We start from the raw sequence: 8373 nt of genomic DNA, 5'->3' as shown, positions 1-8373 counted from the left end.
TATTTTTGTCTTTCTAAAATTGTACAATACGGGGTGATTTGGAGGAAGAGCACTTCCTGACCCCTACCTAGTGCAGGGACTTGTGTGGTGTCCCTGGAGGTCTGCCCATCATCCTGGGTTCCTGTCATTGTGGCCTGCCTGCTATTTTAATGAAGCACCAACTTGAGCATCAGGAATGTGGAGGGAGGGGCTAGTGATCTAGGAGAGATGGACCAACACCTTAATTGGGTTCAGAGGAGTAAAATGATCATTGTTTGGTAAGGCTTGACCAGTGAATTTGCGCTTAAAAATTTATCTGAGCCCTCGTCGGTTTGGCTCAGTGGATAGAGTGTTGGCCTGTGGACTGAAGGGTCCCCGCGATTGATTCCCGTGGGAGCATATGCCTGGGTTGAAGGCTCAATCCCCAGAGTGGGGTGTGCAGGAGGCAGCCAATCAGTGATTCTCTCTCATCATTGATGTTTCTTTCTCTCCTTCTCCCTTCCTCTCCGAAATCAATAAAAATATATTTTTTAAAAAATTGATCTGACCCCCTTCTCGGTTTGGTTCAGTGGGTAGAGTGTCAGCTTGGGGACCAAAGGGTCCTGGGTTCTATTCTGGTCAAGGGCATGTACCTTGGTTGCAGGCTCCTCCTCGGCCCCGGCCCTGGTCGAGACTCGTGCAGGAGGCAACCAATCGATGTGTTTCTCTCACATCAAAGTTCCTTTCTGTCTTTCCCTCTCTCTCCCACTCTCCCTAAAAACAAACAAACAAACAAAAAAACCAATGGAAAAATATCCTTGGGTGAGGAAACATTGATCTGAGAACACAATGGATAACTTGGTTGCTGGATCTTGGACTGGACGAGGAAGAGGGAACGGTTAATACCTCCACCTCCTACTAAGCACAGGAGCATATGTCAGGCATGGGGACATTTGCCATTTTACTCAACTCATTGCTCAGCAGGCTTTTGGAAATCAAGAAATCTTTAGGGGCTTTTGAAGTGAAATTTTTTGGGGAGGAAAGGAAAAGCATGTAAGCCATTCTCTCAGCGGGTTTTTGGTTCTTCTGATCATGGCAAATGGTCTGGGAACGAGAGGTAAGAGAAAGGGTGTCCATGTTACCATGTTAGCTTTAGGAGCTAAGCTTGCCCTTTACACTGATCAAATCTGCATCAGAAAGAAAGCTCTAAGTATCCCGTAGCCCTTGACAAATCAGAGCTGCCACAGCTCAGCTCCTTTTCCTAAAGGATTTTAGAGTGCCCCATTTCTTTCAGTTAGTCCCTCCCCTTTTCCACCTTTGCCCCATTCACATGCCTGGGAGTTGATGCCTGTTGAGCTGTCATGATAGACACAGACCGTGGACTTTATCCTTGTTCCTCCTTTGGCTTGGGCAACGTCTTTGCAATTAGGCGTGTTCTTTACAAAAAGGAGAAAAGGAGACACATAAAAACCTCCAAATCATTAATGTGTCATTTTGAAGAATGTCTTTGACTAAGAATAGTCTGTGCTGTATTTAAATGATTATATGAAGAGTTAAATTTTGTAAGTGAAGATAGAATTTACTCCCTAAGCCAGAGCAACCTAGCACTCACAAATATTCCCTCTGCACATAGCCCTGCCTGTGTCTGCAGATGTACCACATAACTCACTTGTTTTATTTAAGACTAGAGGCCCGATGCATGAAATTCATGCAAGGGGTTCGACCCTCGCAGTCCTGGCTGCCCTGGCCAGCCCTTGCAGCCCTGGCTTCATCCCGATGGTTGTTCTGCTATTTGGTCTAATTAGCAAGACATTGTGACTCCTGTATATAACAGTAGAGGGTTTTCTGTATTAATAAAGTTTCATGTGGATCAGCCAATTCTGTTCATATTTGAAGGAGAAGAAAATAAGAGTATTGGGCTGAGAGTCAGAAAACATGGGCTTTAGTCCTATTTACAAACTTTAAGTGCAGGCTGGGAAAATGTTGTAATTTATAGTTGAGAAGTTGAGGCAAGTTTTGCTTCTACCTGCTAGTGGGCTACTGATTCTCAAAGCATAAGAACCAGGTTTTCAATTTTTTTTTAGTTGAATAAAACAAAGGAAAATTTATTTTGGGGGTGTTGAGGAAAGGAACAAACTCAGTACTAAACACATAGGCATATGTTTTGTTAACCTTTAACATAAGTAATTAAACAATATATAATAGTTACATTTTCACTTTAGGCACATCTTTTCATATATATATTTTTAAATATATTTTCATTGATTTCAGAGAGGAAGGGAGAGGGAGAGAGAGAAACATCAATGATGAGAGAATCATTGATCAGCTGCCTCCTGCATGCCCCCCTACTGGGGATCGAGCCTGCAATGCAGACATGTGCCCTTGATTGGTATCGAACCTGTGACCCTTCAGTCCACTGGCTGACGCTCTATCCACTGAGCCAAACCAGCTAGGGCCATATTTTTATTTTATCAGAAGTGACAGTTGTTTTCTAATGAGGCTGATTATCACCTCTTGGTTTTCTCTCATTGCTGCGTTCTTCAAACTTTGTTTTTGGTAAAGAGCCAAGTTGTACAAGGGCAGCTCCAAGGAATAACAGAGGTGAAAGAGGTGAAGTCCAACCAGTACTGCTCCCCAGGAGGCTCTGTTTTGTCTCCCAACTTTATCTCATGCCACACACTTTTTTACTTATTTAAAGAAATTGTTATAGTCCTTGTTTCTAAATATTTGCTAATTTATCCAGTTGTTTAATTTGTTCATTAATTCACCATGAGTGTTTTAGAGACGACCAAATCCTTCAGGCAAACCCGAAGTAAAGAAATGCACTGTATGTTCACATTTATTCCAATGTTTGGTTTCCATGAAGTCACTCTCGCTTTCTCTGGGGCCTTATTTTCATTTGGAGATCAGTCTACATTTTTACATCATCTTGCTTTTGTTTTCATTTTTTTTTTTTTTAAATATATTTTATTGATTTTTTACAGAGAGGAAGGGAGAGAGATAGTTAGAAACATCAATGAGAGAGAACCATCGATCAGCTGCCTCCTGCACATCTCCCACTGGGGATATGCCCGCAACCCAAGTACATGCCCCCGACCGGAATCGAACCTGGGACCTCTCAGTCCGCAGGCCGACGCTCTATCCACTGAGCCAAACCGGTTTCGGCTTGTTTTCATTTTTAATTCCTAGGTACTACTCAAATCTAGGGAGATTAAGCCCTGTATATGGAATAATTCAAGTTGTGGACTGAGTGTAGTTGAGCATGGTTAATATCAGGGAATTTAATGAGTGCACAGTGAAATGGAGTTACCATTATACCAATCTTGACCCAAAAGTCAGGTTTTCTAAACTCCAGGAAGAAGCAAACCATAAGTAACCAAAAGTGGATAGCTTATGGAAACAGATCCTTCAAAGGGAAAGGTTTATCTTAGCACACTGGGGTGGAGTGGCAGGAGCAAGATATGACAGCCAGCTGTGGGTCATGTCCCTCCTACCTTTGCTAAGAAGCTGCTGGGAGCCTTCAGGTTTCTCTGGGGTACAGGGCACGTTCAGAAAGCCACCCTGGCACAGCTGGTCAGCAGAGGTGTAGCTAGAGATACTCTGGGAAAGAGGAGCAGTGCTGTTAGTCCACAAACTTAGGACAGTGGAAAATAATTTAATTCCTTTGCAATGGAATATGTGTTTTCTAGAAATTTGTTTTCTTAAGTGTTTTGTTTAAGTAAAAATGACAGATTATGATAAGGCGTGAACTCTGGGAAATACCACATACTAAGTGGGCTGCGAGCAAAGCTCCCAAAAGCTCGTCAGTGTTGCCTGTGCCACCGTTCTCTAAAAATTGGCTTCCGGAGCACCTGCTTTTGTCGCATTTAGTAAGTGCAGTGTGGCCGGCCCCAGTGGCTCAGGTGGTTGAGTGTCGTCCTGTGCACCGAAAGATTGCCGATTTGATTGCTGGTGAGGCCACATACCTGGGTTGCAGGTTTGATTCCTGGTCCGGGCATATATGGAAGGCAACTGATGGATGTTTCTCACATCGATGCTTCTCTCCCTTCCTCCTCCCCTCTCTCCTTCCCTTCTCTCCTCCAAGTATGTCCTCGGGTGAGGATTAAAAAATAGTAAGTCCAGAGTGAATTAGTCCAAGACTAGTTTCTTTGCCATGGAAACATCTCACTTTGGACTGCACACTTCAGTGGATACATCAGCCATTTTGTTTCCCCTCGTAATTTGTTTTCTCTCAGATTTCCTTTTTACAATTTTTTTTTCTGTTTCTGACATGAACATCTTCATACAATGACATTTGAAGATTTTTTTCTTTTTTTTAATATATCTTTATTGATTTCAGAGAGGAAGGGAGAGGGAGAGAGATAGAAACATCAGTGATGAGAGAGAATCATTGATCGGCTGCCTCCTGTACACCCCCTACTGGGGATTGAGGCCGCAACCTGGGCAGGTGCCCTTGACTGGAATCGGACCCCAGACCCTTCAGTCTAAAGGCCGGCACTCTATCCACTGAGCCAAACCAGCTTGGGCGACATTTGAAGGTTTAAAAAAAAATTTTTTTTTTTTTGAGTAAGAATATCACTGCATTTATTTTCATACAGGTAATTTTTCTACAGCTTTAACATTTTCCTCTCAGAAATAAAAAGCTTAGAACTGGATCACTGGCCCTTTCTCTTCTTATCTCCTCCCAGTTCAAAATGCTTGCATCTCTTAATGGCCAGCGTCCTCTCTGATCTGCACACAGGCTCCACACATTCAGGCCTCAGCACAGTCTTCTCTGTGGTTTTAGCTTCCTTTCGGAAAATCGGCTTTGTCTGCCACCGCAGCCACTCTGCTTCCTATCATAGCGCCTCTTTCCCTGGGCGTACAGGGAATCCTTCCCCTTCTTACACTGGGTCACTTTGTGAGGCTGATGCTTTCCACACTCCTTACAGAAAGTCCTTTGGGTTTCAGGCACATTGGCCATCTTGGCAGTAGAGCTGTCTGTACGATGGAAACGAGAAACGAGAAAGTCGTAGTCCACACTCCCCGCTTCGCTTAGCTCGCGCCTCGGTTTTAAAACTTTTTTACTCTTACAAAAGGAGGAATTTTTACGCATTGGTCACTCTTTCAAATTTTTTTCATATACTTGAAATCTTTTAATACTATTTTTTTTTCTTTTTTTAACATCTTGAAAACAGTTCTACCAACTAGTTCCTTACAGATTTTAAAAATATATTACTAATTTAGTAAACACTGCACCAGTAAAATCAGATTTGACCTTTTCCCCCCAGTAGTAAAATAGATTATTAAGAAGTAAGGTCTCCTAGAAAACTTCAGTATCTGTTTGTAACTGCATTATTTTGCCAACATCTATTGAAACCTGTGGTTACTAGGACTTTAGGAATTTCTCATTCACTCTGAGAAATTTTCTCAGCTCTTAAGCATTTTGTAATACTTGATCCATAGATTGCTTTATAGTTATTCATTTGGCTATTTTGGTGTATGATACAAACACCTAAAATATATACACAAAAATATCCAAATGAATATATATAGTGCATATATATATATGTACGTATGCATATACATGTATACACACTGTGTATACTCATTTGGGTATAAACATTTTTTGTATATGTGTGTGTATAATATATAATTTTACTGTATATAGATAGTTTTCTTTAATAACTTTTGAAGGTAGGTATAGTGCCTTGTATAGTTTTTGTATTTCCTTTAACTCTGTAGTACTTACTGGTATTGATTAATTGCTTTTCTTTTATTTTAGGTGACATAAATAGTGCAGCTCTTGTTGGAAATGAACAAGTCAGCAAAGTTACAGATAATGGTGATCTCTCTTCCTATGTGTCTGCATTCATAGAAAAGGAAGTTGGACATGACCTTAAATCTTTAAAGAAGCTTGATAAACTCATAGAACAGATGACAGAAAATAAAATGCAGTTAGAGGAACAGGCAAGTATTAAAACTCACGGAAATAATATTAGTAGTATACTCATTATAATTAATATAAACATGACCATTATTATATAGTTAATATGAATATGCAAGCTCATATGTAGTTGAAATATGTATAGCTTAACATTTTATGATTAATATAGGACTTGTTTTTCTATCAATATAAATCTATCTTTTTAAATGGCTTTATGATATTTAAATATGTTTTTACGTACATAATTTATTTAACCAGGCCGTTATTGGTGGACATTTTTGCTGTTCTGTTTTTATTACAAATAATATGAGAATAAACATAATTGCTCTTCACCTTACCTTTCTAAGTCATAAATCTAACTGAATTATTCCCTTATTAAAAACTCTTATGGAAAAGCCCACATTCTCCTGAGGCACAAGATGCTACCTGTGACCTGGTCTCTCCCTAGCTATTTAGGCTCATCTTTTCTCTCCGTGTTTCTTTCTCACATCAATGTTTCTTTCCCTCTCTCCCTCCCTCCCTCTCTCTAAGCATATCCTCGGTGAGGACAGTTTCTTTGAACTGTATTCTGTGCCCTGGTCAGATCTTTGCTGACTGAGCTGTTCCTCTGTCTGGACTGCCCTTTCCTTCCAAAGTTCCCTAAAAAATTCCTACCAATCCTACAAAAGTCTGTGCATGAACCGTGCAAGCACAGTTGCCTTGTACTTCAAAACCTTGCTACTCAGAGTGTGGTGCTCAGTCCCTACTTGCAGAATCTCAGTCCCTACTTCAGACCTACTGAGTCTGAACAGGCATTGTAACAGATCTCTGGGTAACTCTTACACATTCAGGTTTGGGAAGCACTACCTTAGTACACCATCGCACCTAGCATCTTTATCTCATCAATCCACTGTTGAAATATTTGCTTACATTTTTCTTCCATACCAACTGATCTTTAATGGCAGATGCTGTGTCTTATTTATGTCTATCCCTAGCACAGCGCCTGGTACAGAGTGTCTAATCAGTATTGATTAAATTAAAATTATTCTATAATTTTTTTATATTGTACTGATGCCTAATATTTGTATATGTTCTTCCATGTGGCTGGAAAGTACTCTCTGAAAGTACTGAGCTTCATGAAGGCAGATCCATAGATGCTTACAGGGGGTCAGTGTGATGTACCTCTCCCTACTTAGGTTTCGTTGGTACAGGCTGCAGAAATCAGATCTTTCTTTTGGAGCTTTTAATTGATAATTTTCTATTCTATTACAGTGGTTCTCAACCTTCCTAATGCCGCGACCCTTTAATACAGTTCCTCATGTTGTGGTGACCCCCAATTTCATTGTTACAAATTGAACATAATTAAGGCATAGTGATTAATCACAAAAATAATATGTAATTATATATGTGTTTTCTGATGGTCTTAGGCGACTGCTGTGAAAGGGTCGTTTGACCCCCAAAGGGGTCGCGACCCACAGGTTGAGAACCTCTGTATTAGAACAAACATGTATTTTGAAGGTAATCAATGAATAAAAAAGGCTATGCAAATTTTATCTGATAGCTGCTGTTTTTTGGTTTTGGTATGATCAGGTACTTACGATTTCATCAGAAATCCCTAAAAGAATTCAGAATGCCTTAAAAAATGCAGAAGAATCAAAGCAATTTCTTAATCAGTGTCTGGAGCAGGAGACTCATCTCGTCAGTTCCATTAATAGCCATTTGCTGACTGCACAGCCCTGGATGGAAGATCTTGGGGCCATGATTAACCAAATTGAAGAGATAGAACGGCATCTCGCTTACCTTAAATGGATTTCACAAATTGAAGAACTAAGGTAAAATGGGTTTCTTTGTCCTCATAATTATTATTTTCCCTTGAGGCTTTGTCTTAGAGATTGCATGCATGCCATTAAATAATTGAGTTAATTAAAGATTATAATAATGTAATTTTACCAGTTGTTATTAAATTAGCATTATGATAATGATTCTTTTCCTTTATTGTGAATGAATATAAACTTTTCAGGAAGCTTAATTTGCATTTGAAAGAAAGTAATCTAAGTAAAAATTTTAAATCTTATAGTTGTATTTGAACACATGATAAAAACCACTTTTTATAATGCTAGATTAATAACATATTCCCTCAGTGTGATAATAATCCTTTTTACTTTTTAGAGATGGTCACTTAATGAAATAGATTACTTTCACTATAATTTGAATTTTTTTCAGTGGGCATCATCTGATAAGAGCTGCAAGTGTTCTTAGATGAATAAGAGTTCTACTTTTTTTCCCTAGCACGGTTACTTCTTTTCTTAATAACATGTTTTTTTCTGTAGGTCTTTTGTGATACATCTCTATTTCTAGCTCTCTTTTTGAATTGAATACATATCACTGGTGGTTGATTGTGTCAGTATTAGCTTTCAAATAAGCTAAATTAACATTTCTGCCTAGGCTGGCAGATTATTTGGTTTCATGATATAGTCCTCCAACCCCTTTAAACTGTACTATTTCATTTT

This window comes from Myotis myotis, unplaced genomic scaffold, assembly GCF_014108235.1.
Source record: "Myotis myotis isolate mMyoMyo1 unplaced genomic scaffold, mMyoMyo1.p scaffold_m19_p_11, whole genome shotgun sequence".
NCBI classification, from domain to species: Eukaryota; Metazoa; Chordata; class Mammalia; order Chiroptera; family Vespertilionidae; genus Myotis; species Myotis myotis.
The sequence above is the reverse complement of the archived record's forward strand: the minus strand, read 5'-3'. Positions refer to the sequence as shown.